At 39.6% G+C, this 24,218-nt stretch overlaps 1 protein-coding gene across 4 annotated transcripts in view; it reads right to left on the bottom strand.

The window, feature by feature from the left end:
* NEXMIF (neurite extension and migration factor) overlaps positions 1–24,218 on the bottom strand; it is a 306,480-nt gene that overhangs the window by 179,853 nt on the left and 102,409 nt on the right. For all 4 annotated transcript variants that reach the window (XM_072429679.1, XM_072429676.1, XM_072429677.1 and 1 more), the window contains one exon: positions 5,758–5,839. The gene's annotated coding sequence lies outside the window, so the exon portion shown is untranslated. The remainder of the gene's footprint in view (positions 1–5,757; positions 5,840–24,218) is intronic.

Here is a 24,218-nt window from a genome sequence, read left to right as displayed (position 1 = left end):
GGCAGGCTGGAAAGGATGTGTCCTTATTTGATCTAAGAATTTGCATTTTGATACCCACCCAGTAGTGAGTGAGTTAACATGTTTTTTTTTATTATTCAGTGTTAAATTAGACCAGGGGTGCCCAAAATTTTTTGGTTTGCGAACTACTTTCAAAATGATCTACCAACAATAAAAATGCTAAACATAAATTAAGTTTTTATATACCGAGTATGACACAGAAGTGTCTGAAGCTAATGAGACATTGAATGGCAGAAAATTGCACAGACATTGCACTACAAGACTATAGTGACAGGAAAGCTACAGTTCACATGTCACAGGAGAATACCCTGCTGCACAAAAAAGAACTGTTAATCTTTACAAAGGTATCTCGGTAACTGAACCCTGATCCCGAGCCTGAACTGATTTGGCTGCCCAGCACTGCTCACCTCAGACTGCCATTCCACCTTCTCTGCTTCCCTCACCACTCCCCACTGTTACACGAGCCTTCTCACGCACTGAAAGACATCCCCAGCATCCCTATAGGCGTACAGCAGGGCTGCTGGTAAACAGTAGGTAGGGGGGTAAGGCAGGGCTCCGCGTTTGACTCGTGTTGCCTTTGTGATCATCCAGTAGATCACGATCGATGTTTTGAGCACCCTTGAATTAGACCCTTTAGATGATAGCACAATGAATGTCTTGCAAACCTTAGTAATAACCCGAGTGCTTGTAACAATTAATTGATATAAAAAATGTTAGTTTAGGTCTGCTTTAAAGAAAAGAAAATAGCGCTAGTAAAGTGCAGAGAAACTTAAGATTCAGTAACCCTCACGTTATACTTAAAAGCAGAAAATCCACTTCCCCAAAGATGTACTATTTTGAAGTTTGGCTTTCAGTCGATCATTTTTTAGATTGGTGCAATCATTCTTTTTTGAGTACCTTCAAAGGCAGGGTGTAAACTTTGGAAATTCTGTTTTCAGAGGCAAATAGCTGTTAAGGATGTTACAATCAATTATTATTCACAGTTTTGTTTCTAATTTGCTGGCAGCCCAGGAAAAACTCAATTTACAAGTCCTTTTTATCTTATATTTTAGGTCAATTAATTTGGATGTATGAGGATCTCCTACAGGCTGCAACATTGGAACATACAAACATATAGGCCTTTGAGTTGTTATCCCTATGACTGGAGCAAAAGCATGTGAGCACCATGCTGATGCCAGCCCCTAAACCCTTTGGTACAGGAATTTTGTTGCTCATGGATGCTGATGGGCACTGGGCTCCATTTAACCACTGAAGTGCATAAAAAGCCATCTTTTAAGGAAAGGTGTTATTGTGCTCTTTGTCTTGTAAACTTGTACAACAGTCTTTTGGGTCACTGATCAGCTCACAAAAGCATGACCCTTTGAGGGTGTGTTAAATCTACCTAGGTTCTCCTGTTAAAAGCTTAACCATATAAGTAATTTTGAAATGGTTATTTTTTATTCTGCAATCTGGTTCTAGGTTAATGGGTCTGATTTATTAAAGCTCTTCAAGACTGGAGAGGATACACTTTCATAAGTGAAGCTGGGTGTTCCAGCAAACCTGGAATAGATCTGGTCCTGGATTCAAAACATTTGCTAACAAATAGCAAATTACTTTCAGGAAATCCTTTCCATGTTTGCTGGATCACCCAGCTTTACTGATGAAAGTGTAACTTCTCCAGCCTTGGAGAGCTTAAATAAATCAGGCCAAATGACTCAGGAAGTACTGAAGTCAAAGGCAGTAAGATTACTTAAATAAATATAAAATACATCTTGGAAGAGATTTTATGCACATGTAAAAATCCATAATACATACATACATACATACATAAAGTACATATTTAGGAAATTAAATTTAATCTTATAGAAAAAAACAAAAAACAATTGTTACAGAAGAAGGTAGATTTGATAATCTATTTAGGAAGTTGTTTCCTTATTACTATACTTATGCCAGGTTAATATACTAAAGACAAAGAGAGTCTGGTAAATAAAATTCTTAGAAAGAAGTAAACAGTAGCAGCACCTGTATAGCCCTTTTCTATTGAAGCCATGTACTGCTGTAGGTCACTTGAAAAATATGGCTCTATATTATTAGGCTGCCACTGTATACATCATTTGCATGGATCTGCCCACTTTCCTAAAAAAAAAGCATGATACCTTATTTTGTAGGATCTGTGATGAAAGTGAGACTTTCAAATACTTTATGTTTGAAGAAGGTCCTAATACGTTTCCTTGAAGAACCCCTCAAAAGACATGTGTTTTGTGCTGCGCACACACATACACACACACATTCACATATACTGTATATATATACTGTATATATATTATATATAGCAGTAGATCTGGCTAATAAAAACACTGAAAGTGCATCTGTTTTATATGAGAGCAATTCGTTCACTGCCAGTGAATGTTTGGTAAAAGTCCCATGTACAGCTTTGTAAATAGGCCCCTTAAAGATGGCTGCACAATTGCATTAGTATTGTCCGTAGGGCGTAACAATCTAATTCCTTGAGATTCAAAGCTTTATATTCAAAGGTGCTGATTCATTAAAGCTAACATTGTCACCAAGAGCAAACATTCAAGTTCTCATATTTTTAATAAAACAAAAAAAGAAAAAAAAAAGAAAACTCCAAATGATATTGCTTGCTATGGTTAATAGCTCCAATATTGTGCTTTCTTTATTTCCTTCAATTTTCGTGAATGAGTTTATTTTGTCCTAAAGAGATTTTCTTTAAATTTGTCTAAAATGAATGCAATTTTGAATTGCATGATTATTCACAGATTTAGGATATCATCATTTATGATTTAGAGAATTTGCAGTTGATTTTGTGCAGCTGTGTTTCCACAAACCACCAAACCAAAATACTTGATGCATTTGTCTGGTAATAAGTACTTGACCATGGACAAGGGAGGTCCCATGATTTATCAGCTACCTTCCTTATCAACATATGAAATAACACGCAGTTAAGTAGAGTATCATGCAAAAAAGGAATTAAATAGATTTTTTTGGGGGTAATAGGTAACTGGCACAAAGTTTAAACATATCAGCCAAGAATTCATATTTAAAAGGTGCAATGCTTCCATGGTAACCAAAAAAAGGAACATTAATGACTTCTACTGATCTCTTGGCTAACGATGGCAGACTAATTCAAGAGACAAGTTATCACATGAAAATGAATAAAATATAAATTAATTGACACAAAAATGTGAGTAATAAGGAATTTTGAAAATAAGAATTTAAGAAAAAAAGAATAAAAAAAAAAGAATAGGAAAGGAAGGCTATCTTTGGGTATGCATTACTTCTTGGTCTAAGTAATTACTGTCTGAATGGTAAAATCTTATTTATAATGATTTTCCAGTTAAAAAAAAAATCAAGAACTCCATTATAACAATACCGCATATAAATAGGAGACGAACCCCATTACTAACAAAGCTTTTTTGCTGTTTTGAATAGTAAAGCTGGTAGGATTGCTTGGAATAACCCATTATCAATATTTCACAGTTTTAGGGCATCTTAAGGTAAATAATTTATTACCCGCATAGAGGGGATTATATTCAGCATAGCTGCTAATTTTGCATTTTATTTGCTCGATTTACATTGCCTGCAGTTTGCTGCCTTCTACTGCTAGGTTAGAGTAAACAATAATACTATCTATATATACTAATAGGGGCACAGTGGATGAATATACAGTACTTAAATAAATACAAATATTTAGCAATATAAGCTGCAGTAAACATTTTTCAACAATTCTTGCTGATGCAGAACCCACTTATTTATATATCTAGTGTGACCTCTGTTCTCACTTCCAGGCAGCCGAGAGTAGTGTAGGTTGTTTTGTGCATACCAACCATCCTACAACATATGTTTGATGCTGGCAGACAACTAGTTTATAAGGCATTTTCTCTCTCTGCCTCTATTCTGTCAGCCCTTATCCTGAGAAGGATAAAGCTTTCCTTTTTTTTTTTTTTTTTTTGCAACTTGTAGTGCAAGAAAAATGCATTCACAAACTAGTTCACTTGCTCAAATGTGCTACGATGCATTGTCAATGCATGTTTACTACAAAAATAATTAAATAAATAAGGGCAACTCTTTCTCTGACAACCATGAGTCTCTATTGTTTAAAATGCAAACATGCGCGTTACTACTGGCAAGTGTGAATATAGCATAAAAGAAACCTGTCCTAAGAAAAAAAATGGAGGTTATATTTGCCCTGCCAATTTTTTTATTGCTAGTTGTCTGGTAATCTTTTCGTTCCTCTTCCCTTAATATTTTGAGTCACTGATACAGTACAACAATGCAGATAAGAACTTTATACTCTTCTGCAGCTTTCATTATATGCCTACTACTTCTGGGTAAAAAACAAATACTAAATCCAGAGAATTAAAATAACAGTCAACTATGATTTAAGGAAACAGGTTAGCAATAGCAGCACTTATGTTTTACTCTTGAGAGATTCATACTAAAACCTGTAATGAGAGAATAAGGAAGCTGTGTTTGTTGACCTCCCCTTCTGAAAATGCTATTTGCCTAGCTATCAAGCATATCGACTGGATTCAACAATTTCTTAAGTTTGTCTGGTGCAAGTATATAGAGCAGGGTTCGGCAAACTTTTTTAGTCAGGGGCCACACTCTGAAAAAAAAATTGCCAGAGGAGCTGGGTCGATGGTAGAGTGGGTGGGGTTGTGCGTGAGGTCATGATGGCATAACCCCACCCACTCTCCCATCGCAGATCTGAGCTTGTGGTGGGAGAGTGGGCGGGGTTGTGTGAAGTGACTCAGCCCGCCTACTCCCCCATTGCAGATCTGAGCCTGTGATGGGAGAGTGGGCGGGGTTGGGTGCAGTGACACAGCCCGCCCACTCTTCCATCGCAAGCTCAGAGCCTGTGATGGGAGAGTGGGTGGGTTCCTAAAGGAAATACTACATGAATTTCCACTACATATTCAGTTGCATATCACCCTCATAATGTCCTAAAGTATGACCAACTTCGTAGACTTTCTGTACTGCAAACTAAAAAAAGTTTCAGCTTGAAAAATTATGTGATGGAGCAAAGAGATAGATTAGCAACAAAGTTTTTCTGTTTAGTCAATACAAGATAAATTTTAGTAAAATAGGTCTCCCTCTGTAAGGTAGATTTATCAAAGAGTTTAGGTTATTCATCTAGCAGGTGAAAAATAATACTGCAAGGAATATTTTATTTATCTTAGTGAGTACAGGGAAATTTCTTTCGTAAATCATACCAAATACCATTCAAGAAACTTTAACATGGTTTATTCTTGCACATGATAGGGAAAGAATGTGTCAACAAAGCTTCACCTTATTTACCTGCAGATTGATCATTCATTTTGCTAGATGTACAAATCAAATGAATTGAAGTAAAATAGAAAGTAAGTGGTGTACAAAAATGGTTAAACAACCCTTTTATTAAAAAAAAAACATATGTCTCCCTCTCCCAAAAAGTGCCAGTTACAGTAGCTGATTCTGCTGACAGTGCTAATTAGATCAAATATTCATATTTTCACCCACAATGTTCTATATGACATTATTCATGTTTTACTGTTTTTTTTGTGAGCTCTATGCACTGACAAATGGCTGCTAGTCTAAAACTCATTTTTGTAGTATAGTCATTTGATAGCAATTTGCCTAAGTAACACACAGATCATTGTTTTCCGCTCTGCACACCTGTCTCCATAAATCACTGGATGAAAGGCTAATTTTAAATTGTGTGTAGCTGTGCCGCAAAAGAAGGGTGATACTACTTACCTGTCCCCAACCAACAGTTTCCTTTAAATGCCAACCCCTGCCATTTGCTTCGTGCTGTTCCTTACCCTGTCATCCTTATCACCTGGGGAGGTAGAAAGAGAGAAAGAAATCTTGTGTAATCTCTAATTTGTAATTTAGAACTTACAATAAGCTAAACACTTTCCCCCATCAGCCCTGGGTGCCTTAATAGCCAATCACTAAGGACCAGTGATGTCACATGGTGGAAAGTGGAGTGGGTTACATGCTTCACTATACCCATAAGTATGGGTTGGGGTATGAAATATGGCACAGAGCAGCAGGTTACAGAAGGAAAGGGAAGAATTATGGGCAGCATGTTGGCTCACTGGTTACCACTCTGGCCTTTGCAGCGCTAGGCCCCAAGTTAGAATCTAGTCCAGGACACTGGACATCTGCATGGAGTTTGCATGTTCTCCCCGTGTTTGTGTGGGTTTCCTCGGGGTACTCCAGTTTCCTCCCACATTCCAAAAACCATGCAGTTAATTGGCTTTCCCCAAAAAATGACCTTAGACTGTATTAAAGACATATGATTATGGTAGGGACATAAGATTGTGAACCCCTTTGAGGGGCAGCTGGTGACATGAACATGGACTTAATAAAGTTCTGTGTAATTTGTTGTGTACTATATAAATACTGTGTAATTATAATAATTATGAACTGTTAAGGCTGTTGTTACTTGTTAATTTGACCATGTTCACTTTAAGTTTTTATTTAAAAGGATATACATTATAATAGATAATTACTGGTAGGTTGTGATGGGTGGCCAAACCGTGCTCAATACGTTTCATCATTTATTGAAAACATTTAAAAATTTACTTATTTCTGAGAGCTTGTTTACACCATTACAATTGTGTTTCAATAGGTGCTATGCTGCATTTTGATTAAAGCCCTTTCAATTGATTGAATGAGACAAGTAATGCAAAGAATTTAACGATGCAGTAGTTGGATTTTGTGCACCAAATTTCAGAAGCCCAGTTTTCCAGCTGTTGTTTTTATTGTATAGAGTGGGTGGGCCTGCCTACTGACCCCCTGCTTGCCCATTTGCAAAAAAGCTGTCTCCTTGCTAGACCACCTTTCCTGAGATAGCATTATGTCCTAATTGGTGAAGTTGCGTTTGACTCCATGTTGTCGACTTGCTCTTTCTGACTTCTTGCTACCTGACACTTAGCTAGCTACCTTCCAGCTACCTCTTGGCTCTGATTTATTATTATTATTATTATTATTATTAATAATATTATTATTATTATTATTTAATAAACAGGATTTTTATAGCGTCAACATATTATGCAGCGATGTACTTTAAATAGAGGTTGAAAATGACAGACAAATACAGACAGTGATATAGGAGGAGAGGACCCTGCCCCGAAGAGCTTACAATCCAGTAGGTGGGGGTAATTACACACAATAGGATGGGAAATATGTAGTGGTGGGAAGTAGTGATGGTTTCAAAAGACAGAAAAAGTAGGGTAGGCAAGTTTGAAAAAATTGGTTTTGAGGGCTCTTTTAAATGGGCAGAAAGTAGGAGCAAGCCGAATAGGACGAGGAAGACGATTCCAGAGAGTTGGGGTAGCTCTAGAGAAGTCTTGAATCCGTGCGTGTGATAAGGTTATGAGTGAAGAAGTCATTAGTAGGTCATTGGAGGAGCGGAGAGAGAGCGGCTGGGGGAGTACTTTTTTACCAGGTCAGAAATGTAAGTGGGAAACGAACTGTGTAGGGATTTAAAGGCAAAGCACAGGAGCTTGAGTTTGATTGGAGCTTGAGTTTGATTCTAAGCTGAAATGGAAGCCTGTGTAGAGATCTGCAAAGAGATGCAGCAGAAGAGGAGCAGTGGGAAGGGTGGATGGGTCTGGCTGCAGCATTTATGCACTTATTCAGGACTGAGCGAGACATGTCAGGTGGACAGATAGATTTGAGTGTCATCAGCATACAGATGGTACTGTAAGCCAAAGGAGGATATGAGACTACTGAAAGAGGAGGTGTACAAAGAAAAGAGAACCAGTCCAAGGACTGACCCTTGGGGAACACCAACAGGGAGGAGAGTGGGCAAGGAGGAATTACCATTGAAAAAAACTTGAAAGGAGCGGTCAGACAGATAGGAAGCAAACCAAGAGAAAGCACTGTTACTGATACCAATGAAGCGCATGATTTGTATTAGAAGGGGGTGATCAACAATGTGTTTAGCAGAGGAAAGATCAAGAAAAAGGAGCAGGGAAAAGTTGCCTTGAGACTTAGCTCTGATGAGGTCATTGGCCACTTTAGTAAGGGCTGTTTCAGTGGAATGGGCAGCTCAAAACCAGACTGGAGAGGGTCAAGGAGGGAGTTGGTGATCAGATAATTGGTGAGTCTTTTGTAGACAAGGCGTTTAAGAAGTTGAGAGACATATAGAAGAAGGGAGATAGGAGTTAGAGGGTAGGGAGGGGTCCAGTGAGGGTTTCTTTAGGATAGGGAGAATTATGGCATGTGTGAAAGCAGAGGGGTATTTACCAGTAAAAAGGGAGAGGTTGAATAGTTCAGTTAGGGCAGGGGCCAGGGTGGAGGAATGGGCACGTAGATGTAGATCAGAGGTAATTGGGTCAAGCAGACAAGTAGTAGATGGAGATGATGAGAGAAGAGAAGAAACTTCCTCCACAGTAACAGGGCTGAGGGAGGCCAGTGATAATTTACAGGTGGAAGGGGTAGGTATGGTTGGAGTGGCTCGGTGAACAGGGACATCATGTCTGATTTTGTCTATTGTATCTCTAAAGTAGGTGGCAATGTCCTGGGCGGAGAAGGGAGTCAATTGTTGAGAAGAGGTTGCGTGGTTGTAAGCTTGAGAGGAAATGATAGCGGAGAAATAATTTTGCTTGGTGACAGTGAGCTCAGTGTTAAAGTTTTTTGCCAGTTATTGGTCCTTCACTAGTTGTTGTTTCCCCAAAGACCATCCTTTGAGTACCTAAGTCCTGAGGGCAACTGAGTGCTAGGGCAGTGCAACTCCAAGGGCTGGGCAGGGGCTAGTTGATTGATAAAGATAATGTCACTAGATTGGGGATTGGTATATGGTAAGTATTGACATTAATCAGACTTGGCAAGGTTCTAAACATTCTGGGTGATACTGAAGCTTGCTGCCAAATAATTCTGCACTGTACGAGCTCATTATTGTTCTTTAATGTTTATGAGCAAGGATGCAGTGGAATTAGAAAAAGGATAATACTGTTTCTAGTAAACTAACTAGACTGCTGAAACTGCAGAAAAGCAAGAATAAACAATTGGCGAAATTTATCATTACCTTTGTATTGCACTGTACTGCTGTTACAACTGGCACATTTAAATTAGCAGCTCAATCATAGTTTAAAAAAAACATCAATAATTATTCAACCCAAGCTATATTTGTATTAATGTAAAGTATGAAAGGCCTTATCTATTCACAAACAAGAGCAGGTCCTATATAGCAAATTCATGTTAAACCAATAGCTCAAATAAAAGCAACAATATGGAACAAAAAAAATCTCCTCACTTGTCAACAAAATGATCACGATGTTAACAACACATACAAAAATACATGGTACAGTGTTAGAGTATTCATGGTTATGCATATTTAGCAGTAACTTACTACAATTCACATGGTAAAAAACAGAATCTTTCTTTTTTCAATTACAGTGGTCTGATAAATAAAATCAAGCTGTGAGGTTTCCATGGTTCTCTCACAGCTGGTAACTGATCAAATTTAGGGTATATTACAAGAATAAAATACAGGAGTCAGCAAGCTCCTTATCTCTGAGTCTCAAAGCCTAATGCTTGCAAATATGCATTAAAGCAAGAGCTGGATTCAAGTACAGTCTTCACTGTGCATGATTAACGTGCAAGTAAAATTGTAGTCAGAGTACATGTCACATCAGTAAAACAAGTGCTGAGCTCATAACAAGGCAGTGTGCAAGGACCTTAATAACAGGGTTCCCAGATATTGTTTTAAGAAATAAAAAATATCAAAAAATACTTTTAAGTGCAAGCAGTTGATTCTAAGGTTGCTTCCCTGGAGTCCTCCTCCTCCCAAACTTCCCTTAGATTAGACACGCTTGAACATGCCCAACTGCACATGAAGTCTGTGCTTTCTAACCTGGCTCTCAGTTTGGACGATCAAGAAAACAGGGGCCGACGCAACAATTTACGATTAAGGGGACTCCCGGAAGCTACAGCTGGGCCTGACCTGTAACACACTGTGATTGACATTTTTAACACCCTTTAAGACCGACCCCCCTCAGAGCGCATAGAATTGGATAGAGTTCATAGGGTTGGTGTGAGGAGAGATGGAGTACCTGACCACCCCAGAGATGTCCTATGCAGGGTGCACTTTTACAAAGTTAAAGAGCAGATCGTTCAGAAAGCATGGCAGAAAGGGCCGATTGATTTTGATGGTGCAAGTATTCAGATATATCCGGATCTATCCCCGCGCACGCTACAGATGAGACGTATACTGAAGCCACTTTTGGATTACATTACCACACACGGTGCCCGATATAGATGGGGACATCCACTACATCTCATAGTGACCAAACCCAACTCTGTGTTTACATTGCACACTCCATCTCAGCTACTTGCCCTGTTTACTTTCTTAGGCGCAGATCCCACTGATGTTCCTAATTGGCTGGAAATCTTAGAGGTACTCCCAAGTATCTACTTGAGATGGAGATCATCTACCTCCGTCCGACGCAGACGGCACTCTCCCACTCCTCAGCGCGTCCTGAAAAGGAATACCTCAAATTCACATGAAGTATGATTTCTCCTGCTGCTGAATATTTGGACTCTTGTTACCACCACTGTCTACCTCCTACATATATTACAATGCATATCTATACTTCCTCAGAAACTTATCGTTCCTGTGTGATGTATCTATGTCCTGATCTGAGCACACCTCCTACGCCGAAAGCGGATTCCTGTTATTGCTGTGACATTGGTGCACACTGAGTATGGGCGACGGCCTATCATGGTCTCAGTGGTTCTTTGCTCCCAGATGGCTGCCTAGTATTGTTCTGTTTACATGATACCTGGCACTTTGAAGTTGGGTTATTGTTTCGGCTCCTGTAGTAGCCTGTGTTGTGTATGGCTGTGAACTTTAGTATGCCTGATTATTGGTATGCCCTTTATTTAATGTTTTTGTTAATGTCTTTGGGATCTTCAGTCCTGTGAAACCTGTCTACTCTTGTAAGTTTAGAATTCTATCTCCTCTCCTTGTTTTTTGGGAACAGCATATCTTCCTGGTTTCACTCACAAGAGCTGTGTGATTTACTTATAGATATATACGTGTTTTATGTTGCTGCTGCTGGTGAGCCAGCAGCTTATATTGTTTTATGCCTACACTACCCCCCACATAGGTACACCCGGCCTCTTGTAGAGGTTGGTGGTGTGGTATATTGTTTTACTTACCTAGGTTTAGGGCCTATAGCTCTATTTCTTCTTCCTTTTAAGTTGTTTTGTTTTTCTCGCTGCTTTTTCTTCTTTGTGTACCTTATTTTATTGATTTCCTAATTTCTTTTTCTTTTCTTTCCTTTCCTCCTATTCTTTACTAATTTCCCCCACCCTTCCCCCTCCCATACCTTACCATTAGACCACAGGAATTATGACTATCACACTCATATCTCTGAATTTTAAGGGATTAAACTCTCCCTCAAAACGTTCAGTCCTATTCAATACACTCCGAAAATGCAGAAGCCGTCTTTCTGCAAGAGACACACTTCCGACATGACAAAATCTCGGTCCTGCGTAACAAACAAGCCAAATACAGTTATCACAGCACTTCACCCGATTCTAAATCTAGGGGAATAGCATTCTAATAGATGGATCTCTTCCATGGTCCCCCTCTATGTGTAAAGTGGATCCAGACGGTCGTTTCCTAATAGTCCAGGGTATGATAGAGAAGCAACTATTTACATTTCAAAACATATACCTACCTAATACCGGCAAGTTGACTGTCCTTGAATATATTCTGACCCTCTTATCTGAGGTGGCTCAAGGTACCATCGTTATAGGAGATGATTTTAATTTAACTTTAGATCCGTCCTTGGACATATCCAAGGGCCGTTCCCACCTGCCTTACTCTCATCATAAACGTCTGAAAGCACTGCTACATGACAATCAATTGATAGATATCTGGCGTATCCAACACCCCGGAGACAGGGATTATACGTTCTACTCCACGGTCCATAATACTTACTCCAGACTTGATTATTTTCTGATATCCCATGATGCCATTTCACAGGTTAGCAACTCGAGTATTGGTTCCATACCCTTCTCTGACCACGCCCCAATTATAATAGAGATCTCTGGGAGGATATATGAATGTAAACCCAGTGTTCGGAGGCTAAATAAGGCACAGCTCGAAGACCCTGAACTGACCGCAAAGATTGAGGAAGAACTTTCCTCCTTCCTTGCCAACAATGCAGGATCTACAGACAATCTACTTTATGTATGGGAAGCTCATAAATGTTATATTAGAGGTCTGTTCATACAACAGAGCTGTAGACTCAAAAGACTAACCAAACAAAGACTTGATACGCTGTTACAGGAGTTGCATCGTTTAGAAATATTGCACAACAGGCTTCCAACAATGGACCTGGAATCCCAACTACTCGTCACTCGTACACAAATTTACTCCCTGTACAGAAAAAAAGGCTAAAACACAACTTACCCGTTGCAAACGGTACTACTATGAACATGCCAACCACTGTGGTAGGGCATTGGCTAGGGCACTTAGGTCTAAGAAGGCGGCCATGTATATCTCTAAAATCAAAACCTCTTTGGGCACCCTGGCACACACCACCCCTGACATTGCTAACACCTTCCATGACTATTACAGTCTACTGTATAACTTACGAGGAGACTCTAGTGGTAGGTCATCACCCGATCGCCAGATCGCAATACAGGAATATCTCAGTGCCTCCGACTTACCGACATTGTCCTAAGACATTATAGAGATATTAGATAAACCGATAACACTGCTTGAGCTACAAGTGGCAATTCGCCGAGCCGCATCAGGGAAAGCTCCCGGTCCAGATGGTCTGACATTAGCCTACTATAAGAAATTCTTCCCAGTACTAGGCCCACATTTAGTTTTAGCGCTGAATGCGCTCACTGATGGTCACACTCTTCCTCCTGACACATTAGCGGCCCACATATCAGTGATACTCAAACCAGACAAGGACCCTCTCCTATGCTCCAATTATAGACCAATATCGTTGCTTAATTGTGATTTTAAACTTTTTGCCTGCATATTAGCGCATAGGCTGACTCCAATACTGACTGATATTGTCCATCCTGACCAAAGCGGTTTTCTCCCAATGAGGGAAGCCAGGGACAACTCGATCCGTACCCCGAATATTAATAACTATGCACATACAACACCCCTCTAATGCTCCTCTCTACTGATGCTGAGAAGGCATTTGATCGGGTGGACTGGACGTTTCTGCTCTCCACATTGACACATTTGGGTCTTCCCCCTCGTATTCTGCGCTGGATAGAAACGTTGTATTCCTCCCCCAGCGCCAGAGTACAGGTTAATGGTGAACTCTCCCACTCCTTTTGTATTACCAATGGGACGAGACAGGGATGCCCATTATCTCCCTTGCTGTTTGTGTAGACCCTGGAGGCCCTCCTACGAATAACTCGTGCCAATGGAGATATCAGGGGAGTCCAGATTGGCCCCACTGAACATAAGGTAGCTGCTTATGCGGATGACCTCTTTTTTTATGTTGCAACACCGGTAACTACTTTGCCGGTTCTTATGCGAGAGCTAGACAGATATGCCTCGCTCTCTAATTACAAAATAAACCTGCAAAGTCGGAGGCACTGAGTGTTACTCTTCCCAGAAAAATTAGAGAGGCCTTGTCCCCTTCTTTCCCCTTCAAGTGGTCTAACTCAGCTATCTCTTACCTGGGCACACAGATTCCTGCTAATCTAACGCGAATTGTAGATCTCAATTTTATCCCTCTATTAAATAAAATCCGAAGTGATCTACAGAGGTGGAAACAGATGGCATTTACATGGTTTGGGAGGTGCAATGTGCTTAAAATGAATGTTATGCCTAGACTGTTGTATATGCTGCAAGCACTCCCAATACACATCCCGCATTTTATCCTTCGAAAATTCAGTTTGGAATTTGACAAATTTATCTGGCTTAATGGGGCGCCCAGGCTTAGGATGACATTACTGAGACTCCCCAAAGCCAACAGAAGAATGGCATTCCCTGACCTAGTTTTATACCATCAGGCAGTGCACTTGTCTAGGCTGCTGGATTGATGCACTAATAGCCACTCCAAACTGTGGGTTAGGTTGGAGGATGCATGCTACTGCCCCCATTGCCGCATTGGCCTAGTCGACACCGGTGGCCAGGACGGCAATGTACACCCATCCATTGATTGGCGAGACCTTGAAAGTGGTCACTAAGTATTTCTCCTCTCAAAACGTAACCATATACCCGTCTCCAATGTCTCCTGTTCTAGGTGATCCTGGATTCCCCCCGGGCCAGACTGACCCAATATTTCGCCAATGGCGTGCTTTGGGCGTGTATAGAATATCCCATTTCATGCACAATAGGGAATGGCAACATATTCCGACCCTACAAACGGAAAGGGATCTCCCTTCCTTGTCGCCCTGGCGCCACAAACAACTCACCTATGTTCTGAGATCCTTGCCGCGGCCCAATACAATAGCCCGGTCGCTTCTTCCTCTAGAGGACTTGTGTGCAACTGGTCAACCTGTACGGGGCACACTTTCCCATGCCTGTCAAACCCTGTTATCTGTATATACGCCAGAACTCCCTTTATTTGTATCCCAATGGGAAGCTGATTTGGACACTTGTTTTACTGAAGCCCAGAGAGATATGTTACTTCATTTCTGTCATAAGGCTGGTTACAATGTTTGTATTTCTATGCGGTTGGCCGTTAAGCCACAAGCTTGAAGATATGTATTGTTAGAACCTAACCTTGCTGTATGTTGGTTTACATCCATGGGTTTTACATCCTTGTTGAAGAACAATCAACCTTTTAATAATGATACTTTGATGTAAACTTATTTTGTGCTAGTGGCACAAGGAGCCCACACATTATGGCTAAATAATTTAAGAATTGTCATTCAATAAACTCAGTGAAGATTCACTTTATTTACCTAATTACAGGGAGATGAAAAAAAACAGGAAGGTCACATAAAGAGGTAATAAAAGATTCTAAACTACCCTGGTAAATTGGCCTAAATATTTAGGTAAGCAGAATGTTTTTCAAGTTTACCAGTGTATCATCATTCTATCACAAGAAACTGGAGGTGACCCATGCAGTGCCTCAGTGGAAAACTGAACTCATCTGCATGTATTTGTCTGTATTCCTATATGTTCTTTGTATTTGTAGAAAGCTTAAAGTGGAACTAAACATATATGATGAAAGACTGTGAACAGGTAGGCTCATTATTACAGAAGGTGATGTACTTTCAGCAATAGAAATTAACCTACCTGTCTGTTCACAATTTTTGCTACAAGTCCAATAACCCGCCCTCTCTCCCATCATTGGTCTGAGCCTGCGATGGGTGAGTGGGCGGGTTGTGTGAAGAGACAGAACCTGCCCACCGCCCTGAGCCTAAGATGTGTATGGCAAACGTGGTCCACGGCGCTGGCCAGTGATGGCCGCGTCCCATCAGTGGGCCCCGGACTGGGGGTTGAGGACCTTTGCTTTAAAGAGAAACTGAACTTTGAAGCTGTGTTAAAATGGCAGACAAGGGATTAATCACTAGTATTTCTTGTGATCTTACAGCTAATCTTTTCCCATTATGGACAGCATAGTTATTACCTCACCAAAGAGGATGTAGGATACAGTGTCTCAAAAGGGTTCCATGGAATTCTAGGGTTGCTTCTGAGGTTGCATGGGGAGTTTATGAGAATAGAGTAATAGTAGACTGATCTCCAACCTACAATGGCCACCATAAGACTTGCCTCATCATGGATTCCTAAAAGTGGAACTTTAGTTTCACTTTAATGTGCTCGGTATGCCACATTACTTTTTCTTATGTTTTTTTAATTTCCTCAATGTGTTTATCATGATTAAGTAGCAATGTAACCCTTTTTATCAGAGGTTTCCTAAGAATCTAAAAACAATTAGAGTGTTCCTCAGAGGTAAAAAGATGTGCCTAGGCTCAGACATACCAGAAAATGTACTGCTATACAGAATTATTTTACACAAATGGTACATTTTTGTACTGCTATAACACCATAAGTACCATTTCTAAATACCACCTATACCATAGCAAATCATTACTTTTGTGTTTAGTTCCTCTTTAACTGCTCAGATGGAACTCTGGTTGCTGTGAATTGCTCTACACCATATCTGTAATACGTTTTTTTAATATAAGACATGTTTTTGTTAGAGACAGGCTTGTTTTTTTTTTTATAAATCATAAAGCAAAGAGTGGCAGACGAATACGTACTGACAAAAATAACATAAAAATAATGATAAATACAAAACAGTTGCTGTTGTACTATATTCAGCGTCATTCAGAGCACTGCCAACTACTGCATTAAAGCCACAAAGTAATTATGGGGCACATTGCTGAATATAGTATTATGAGATCTTATCAGGGACCAACGAGGATCATTATCATTCTGTTAACGTTGACCTAATTTAATTGCACACTTTCTTGCTGTCAGAAGACAATCAAGTCCCTTCCCCTTCACAGGACACAGTCTTTATGGATTTGTCCTTTGCTTTCACCAAAACATTGCTAATGCAGCCTGCATTATGCAGGAACCTCAGTAAAGTCCTCAACTTTTTTCTACATCCTTGAGATGGCCCATTCTCCATAGCTTTAATTCCTAATGCCAGTTCTTTACTGAAACATACAAATTAAAATAATGTTTTCCAAAGCAATTTCTACAACATACATTTTAGTCCAACGTATGGCATATTTCTTGTTTGTCATTGACAAACACGATTCACTCCTCCACTACTCCACATTCACCTCTTTTGAATTTCAAGCGTATTATAAATACAATAAACATGCTTTAGGGCCATTACCTGTGAAAAGAGCATTTTAATTGAAGGTGTGACAAAGATGCAGCAAGCAAGGGTTTCTTTGCCCTGCGCTGCACTGCACCTCCACACAATAAAATGTGGTGTTAATGTAAGCCAAGTATGGCTCTACACTCAACCATGTGCTAACAAGCATATCAAGACTTAAAGCTGAACTCTGGGCAAAAAAACTGAATGGAGTGGAAGTAGTTTACCAACCGTGTGAATATGTACTTCCGTTTTTTTTTTCATTTAGGCACCTACAGTACAGCGAGTACTGCTGATTTAGCACAGCTTATCAAAACATACCCCCATGCCTGGTTATTGGACAAAAAAACACACAGTAGTGTACTAATGAAGTAACCTTTTCATTTACCTTCACCTATTAACAAGTTTATTGTTAACAAATGTGCATGCAAAAGAAATTTACTTGGCTTCCAGAGCTGCCTTCTTTCCTATATTCTGAGCTTTGTTTGTATCGAGGATAACATAATTCAGGTACCTACATAAAGTGCTATATAGTAAAGCTCTCCATTTCAAAGTGTTGTAAACCCATCAGCACAGGCTTTATCTGTTTGTCATCAGAAATAGACAGGTTATTTAGCATGTGTTGTCACAAATGTGCTTAATTATGTCTCAGTGGTCAAGTGCCATGTTCTCCCCAGCCCCTTTTTAGCTGCGCGCACCACACCACAGCACCACCGGCTGTTTTTGGGTGGTTACTGAAGAGTTAGATGACAGTAAAGGGGCTGCCACCCACCTACAACTTCTTCCCACCCAGCTTGAAAAATTCTGTGTTGAACGCTGAAGCACATTTATATAGTTATCACATCTGAGCAGATGCATGTTGTCCATACTTTCACTATCTCCATTTAAAATATGTATATTATTTATCATTTTCCATTCACAGATATACTGTACTTTATTGCATGCATACATAAATGCACCATTTTGCTTTTTATCTGCTTTAAAAGAAAGGGGGCTGCCTAATATGAAAGCCGAGTTTCTAAGCCCTCATACAAATACTGGGGAAATTTTGACTAAAGCAGTACTCAGAATTATGAAAGAAGAAAGCAGCCATTGTTATTCTGCGGATATTTACTTTACATTTCAGAGGTGAGTAACGACATATATTACATATACGTATGAGTATAAAGTTTGTTCCAGAAGTTCTTTTAGCATGTGTAAGTATGCAAAATTTCGATAGGACAGAATGGAATGAGAGAACTTCACAAGTGTTTAAGCTGTCAAAGAATGTTTAGAAAAAGTCACATGCAGGAGACATGTACTTAAATAGGTACAAATTGTGAGCCTTTCCTTCAATTTTTTTAAACATTGTTTGCCTAGAACCAGCAGCAATGGAAACTCAAAGGTTAATATCTAGCAAGCTCTGAGGCATTTGGGTTTCTTTGACACTTAATCAATAAAATCTATCATGGCTCTTCTGCTCTTTTACTCTCACCCCAAAAAAGATTTATTTTCTAGTGAGACACATCTATTCATATCATCTGGCACTCCAGCGTGCTTGACAATAGACCTTGAGTCAATAAACGTTCCATGGTGTTTATAAATCCACATCACCTGTAGAGGCACTTTAAGGGACAGTACTGGCACATAAGAAATACCCCCTATACAATTAGATTAAATTGAGCTACTCCTGCTGTTTCTATCAAATGATTTCAAGTATTTCTTCTTGAAAGGATTAAACTTAGGGTACTAATGTAACTGGAAGCTGTAAAAATATTTCTAAAGATAACCTCCAATAATGTATAGAAAACTGTACCCCTTAAGCTCATTAGCTCAAAGTATTAATTTTAGCCTTCCTATATACTAAGGGTAATTTAAGACCCATTTCACGCACCACATAAATTTGTTTATTGCATCAATACCTTGTCAAGATCCTCAATGTAAACAAAATAAAACAAAAATGATCAATTTCACTAAATTATAAAATGCTGTGGTAAAAATTATAACCTTTGTGTTGTTTATAGTCAGTTTCGACCCGGTTATAATATAAGATTATATAACAATAATTAGTGTCAAAACTGAAATCATACACACACTAAAATCCGACTTTCAGCTCTCAGTCACAGAACATCACACTAACAGCCAGCCCTCTCCTCTCCCTCTTCTATTCAGGGCTTATCTCTCAGGTTTCTTATCTGTAGCTAAACAGACAAAACAAACAGGCATTCCAGACACAGAAGGAACTTTTTAGTTAGTCTTGTTACTTGCAAAGCACACATCTCCTATTTGCAGATTGCAAAACTGCATAGAAGATATACAAAAAGTGAAATTATGGATTATATCTTGGATGAAAATGTGACAGAGGATGCAGACCTGCATAGCGATACCGATGAACAGGTTTCTGAGACAGAAGACGGAGTATCAACCAGAATGCACACACACATCTGATGAGTCTGATGAGGAGGCCACCACTGCTGAAGCTGCTTCCATTCCTGCTGAAACATTCAAATCCAAAAGTGGTAACATCTGTTGGAGTTCAGTACCTCCTGACATACATGACAGACGAGCTGCAGAAAATGTCATCAAAATGACCCCGGGACTACAATGTTTGCTGTGATTAGAGTAAGTGACATCAAGACATGTTTTGAATTGTTCATGCCATTGTCACTAAAAAAAAGTCATAACTTCTACGACAAACCTTGAAGGAAAAAAAGTTCATAGGGACATGAGGAATGACATTGATGAGGAATGTCTGGGTGCTTATAATGGTGTTCTTCTTCTTGCTGGAGTGTACAGAGAGATGGGTGCAGCTCCTTCCACTGATGTTTCACCATGGGCCTCAGGTGACAGTAGATGGGCGTTGTGTCCCTTTCCATTGAAAATGCCCCTTCCGGCAATACATGCCCAGTAAGCCAGGAAAAATACGGAATTAAATTTTGTGCAGCATGTGATGCAAAAACAAGGTATGCCTGGAATCTACAGATTTACACAGGGAAACAGCATAACAGAGAAAAACCAAGGGAATGATGTCCTTGTAATAATAACTGCTGAACTGCGGGGTCAGAATATCACGTGACAATTTTTTTTTACCAGCTATGAACTCGGAGAACTTCTCAGGAGGAAACTTACCATGGTAGGCAGAATGAGGAAAAATAACACTGAGCTGCCGACCAAAATTTTGCAGGTAAAGGCAGGGCTCCACTTTCATCAAAATTTGCATTTACAGACACCACTACTCTTGTTTCATATTGTCCAAAAAGAAACTGGAGTGTGATTCTTATGTCCACTTTTCACAAAGATGCAGCTGTGTCATCAAGAACTGACAAAAAGCCCATACTTATCCTGGATTACAATAAAAACAAAGGAGAAGTGGACAACCTGGACAAGCTTACTGCCACCTACACATGTCAGCAAATGACCAGGAGATGGCCAATAGTTTTGCTTTGTAACATCTTAGATGTGTCCGCGTACAATGCGTTTGTGTTGTGGACCCACATCCACCTGGGGTGGAACTCCAAAATTAGCAAGCAGAGAATAGTTCTTGAGCAGTAGAAATTAGTTCCCCGAGACCCAGTCGCTGCAGCCTTTGTCAGACAGATGCATAGCTCGCCAAGCACTCTGTCCACGTCATCAACAACACAAATAGCATCAGCGCCAGCATCCTCAGCCGGCCCTGCCTCAGCATTAACCAGCTCAGCCACAACTCCATTGCATCCACCTGACTCTAAAAGAAAGAGATGTCAGGTCTGCCCCAGCAATAAGGACAGGAAGTCCCATTGTGCTTCCTCTGCAAAAAATATTTATACAAAGAACACACTAGAAGTTTCACTTTTTGCCACACATGCATCTAAATACACACAGACATGCATTTTCTTGCACAAAGAATTTCTATTGCTTTGTATTGTGTATCTGTGGGAGGAAGAGGAGGTGGGAGGGAAAGTCGGGCTTTTGAAGGGCAACCAGAGTTAAATTTAAAAACAACAACAAACACAAAATTTTATTGTTCCAACAACATAATTTAAAAGATTAAGAGCTGTGTCTCTATAAATGAATCCTAGGCTAACATATACCCACAAGTTTTGCAAAAAAATAGCATTATAGTTTAGTATCATACTTGATTAGCGATGGCGGTAAGGTGTCCCACCCGACGTGTTTTGAAATGGGGCTCCTTTTGGACGGCTGCCTGCAGCTCACCCACATACAACTAAAATGCTCCATACGAGAACACAACACTTTATCTTCCCCTGCTGGATCACGGTCATTTACTTCTCCTAAGATGGACAGAGATGTAATAATCATTGTGCATATGAAGGTCCTGGAATAAACATTTCAAGCTTCTATCACACCGTTCACTCCACTCGGACATCTGGAAACACCAGCAGTACGTCCAAATTGATAACGGTCTCACTATCAAATCACTTACAAGTAGCAATTCGGTATCACAAGGCTCTTAATGCAGTAAAAAGCCCCAGCAATAATACTAAGTCTCCCTTTACCCCTGAGGAAGCCTGGGACGGGCGAAACACGTTGGGTGGGACACCTTACCGCCATTGCTAACCTAGTATGATACTAAACTAAATTGCTATTTTTTTGCGAAACAAGTGGTTATATGTTAGCCTAGGATTCATTTATAGAGATAGTTCTTAATCTTTTAAATTATGCTGTTGGATTAATAAACAACAATTTTGTGTTTTTAAATTTAAATCTGGTTACCCTTCAAAAGCCTGGCTTTCCCTCCCTCCTCTTCTCTTTCTCGCACAGATAGAAGATATGTAATCACAGGCTGGGCAAATAGGAGTCCACTCCTCTTTGATTATCCATTGGGCTTTTCTTTCAGGTGGAACAAACTAACAAACTATTGGTTTGATATTATTTATTGGTTGTTGTTTGTTTAACCTTGCAAATCTACATTTTGAATTATTACTTGTTCTGGTTTTCTATTTTTGAAAGAAAAACATTTTTTTTGTCTTTTGTTGAAGTATATATATTGATCAAAATTGACCTGTAATACTGTACATGTTGGGGGTGTTATTCTTATCAGGCTCGAAATAATCATCTACTATTCCTATATTTCCTTTAGATTCCTTTCCATTCCTTCAATTTGTTTTGATGATTGCACAGAGATCTATATATGCCTGTAAGACCCCTTCAAGCCCCTCTAACTGGTCATGAAATTTGGCCACATTCAGATTTCACCAGAGTATGCTATTCTATGCTGCATCACTGCCCAACATCTGTCACAATCCTAGCAATGCCCCACAACTATAATACATGATAGTCAGGACCAGTGGTCATCAACCAGTGGTTCATGGATCACTGGTGATCCACGAGAAAATTTTGGTGTTCTACAGAAAAATGTGGACATTATTTGCAATTGTTTTGAGCTAAAGATGAGTAGAAAGCTGTGTTACTAAACCGGACAATTTTTTCTACATTTGTTGTAAATATACCCCATATGATCAACCCAAGAACCTAACCAAGAGGGTGAAATTTGCTTACAAGTATTACTTTGGATGTGAAATTGGAGATCAGGATAAAAGCTAGGCACCTCATATCTGCTGTCAGATGTGTTACATTGGCCTAACACAATAGTTGAATGGGAAAATAAATAAAATGCCTTTTATTTGCCTCACTCAGACTGCTACTTCTACATGAGTAAAATTGCTGGGTTTTTGAAGAAGACTAAGTCGAAAATCATCTATCCTGATTGTGAATCTGCTCTGAAGCCAGTGCCACATGATGCAGAAAATCCAATGACGTTGATGCTAATGAATGTTATGAACCCCAATTTGAAGAGGGTAAGCCACATTTTATAAGCCAGATTTTATCAGATTTAGATGATCTAGTAAGGGACCTGTCAAAAAAGTCTGAAATGTTAGCCTCCAGATTAAAGAAGTACAATTTGCTACAGAAAGGAATGACAACTTCACACGTACGTGATTGTCACACAAAATTCTCAGGTTACAAGCTGGAAAATGACATTTGCTTCTGTACCGACGTGAGTGGTCCGATGATGGAGTTAAGTTGGGAATACATACCAGAGCAGTGGAATTTGTTCATAAACTCGAACAAAGCAAGTTTGAAAGCCGTATTGCTGCATAAAGGTACTAAAAGAAATGAAAGAATGGCCACCCAGACCTGTACTGTTGGCCAGTACAACGTAAAGCATAAATCACTCATTGATCCACAAAAAGTTTACCTTCCGCTACTTCATATTAAACTTGTATTAATGAAAAACCTTGTCATTTCAATGGATCCTGATGGTATGGGTTTTCAGTATATGTTTGGAAAAATTATAACAGATGCTAAACTGAAAGCAGGCATTTTTGTTGGTCCCCAAATCTGCAATTTGAGGCGTGATGCCACATTCAGAGACAAACTCAACCCACTTGAACTTGCTGCTTGGCATTCATTTGTGCTAGTTGCAAAAAACTTTCTAGGCAACCAGCGAGCTGAAAACCATGCTGAACTCATGAACAACATGCTAACAGCGTACCATCAACTTGGCTGCCGGATGTCACTTACAATTAATTTCTTACATTCCCATCTGGACTTCTTCTCACAAAATTTGGGCGATGTTAGTGATGAACAAGGGGAGAGGTTTAACCAGGACACTTTTGTCACGGAAACAAGATATCAATGCCAGTGCAACCCCAACATGATGGGCGACTACTTCTGGTTTCTGCAGCGGGAGAGAACAGAGAGCCACAAATGCAAAAGCAAGTGCCTGAAACACTTCAAAAGTGTACATGTGTGTTGAACAAGGACTCAGGTGAATTATGTGTAATTGTATATGTTGTTGCAACAAAAAACTATGTTTTTGTAATGTCATGGAACTATGAGCCAAAAGTTAGGTATTTATAGAGATTACTCGTAACTGCAGAACGAGAGAATGAAGCTAATCACGTCTATACGCGTAAATAACTTAAGATTCTGACCTCCTAGACAGTCGACAATCGACTAGACAATCAAGCTTCAGATTTGGATTCAGCACACTTGATTTAGTATAGGGCACATGGATTAGACCAAGTAGCAAACAATATTTATTTTTTTGTGATGCAGTGTATTAGTAACAATAGTAAAACTTACCTAACCTAACCGTGAGCTGATTAATGAATCAGAGCCTCCACAGTCCTTGTCAGGCACCATTAGGAAGATCGATTTTTTACAAATGTTTTTCTGTTTTTTTTTTTTTTAATTCAAATAAATGGTTCACGGGTTTTAAAATAATAAATTTGGTGGTCCAAAAGGTTGACGACCACTGGTCAGGAAAGTAGGGTGCATACTGAGTATCCAGGCATTCAAATTGTATAAAGTCATACCTGTTTACATTTTTGTATAGGTACTATTTTTGTTCTGATTCATTTTATTGCTTAAAAAAACATGAGTTTCAGGATTAAGACCAAGAACACACTCCCAAAAATTATTGCTGGAGCTGCCCATGCATTAGAGAGA

This window comes from Pyxicephalus adspersus, chromosome Z (genome assembly GCF_032062135.1).
Source record: "Pyxicephalus adspersus chromosome Z, UCB_Pads_2.0, whole genome shotgun sequence".
Taxonomy (NCBI): Eukaryota; Metazoa; Chordata; class Amphibia; order Anura; family Pyxicephalidae; genus Pyxicephalus; species Pyxicephalus adspersus.
The sequence above is the reverse complement of the archived record's forward strand: the minus strand, read 5'-3'. Positions and strand labels throughout refer to the sequence as shown.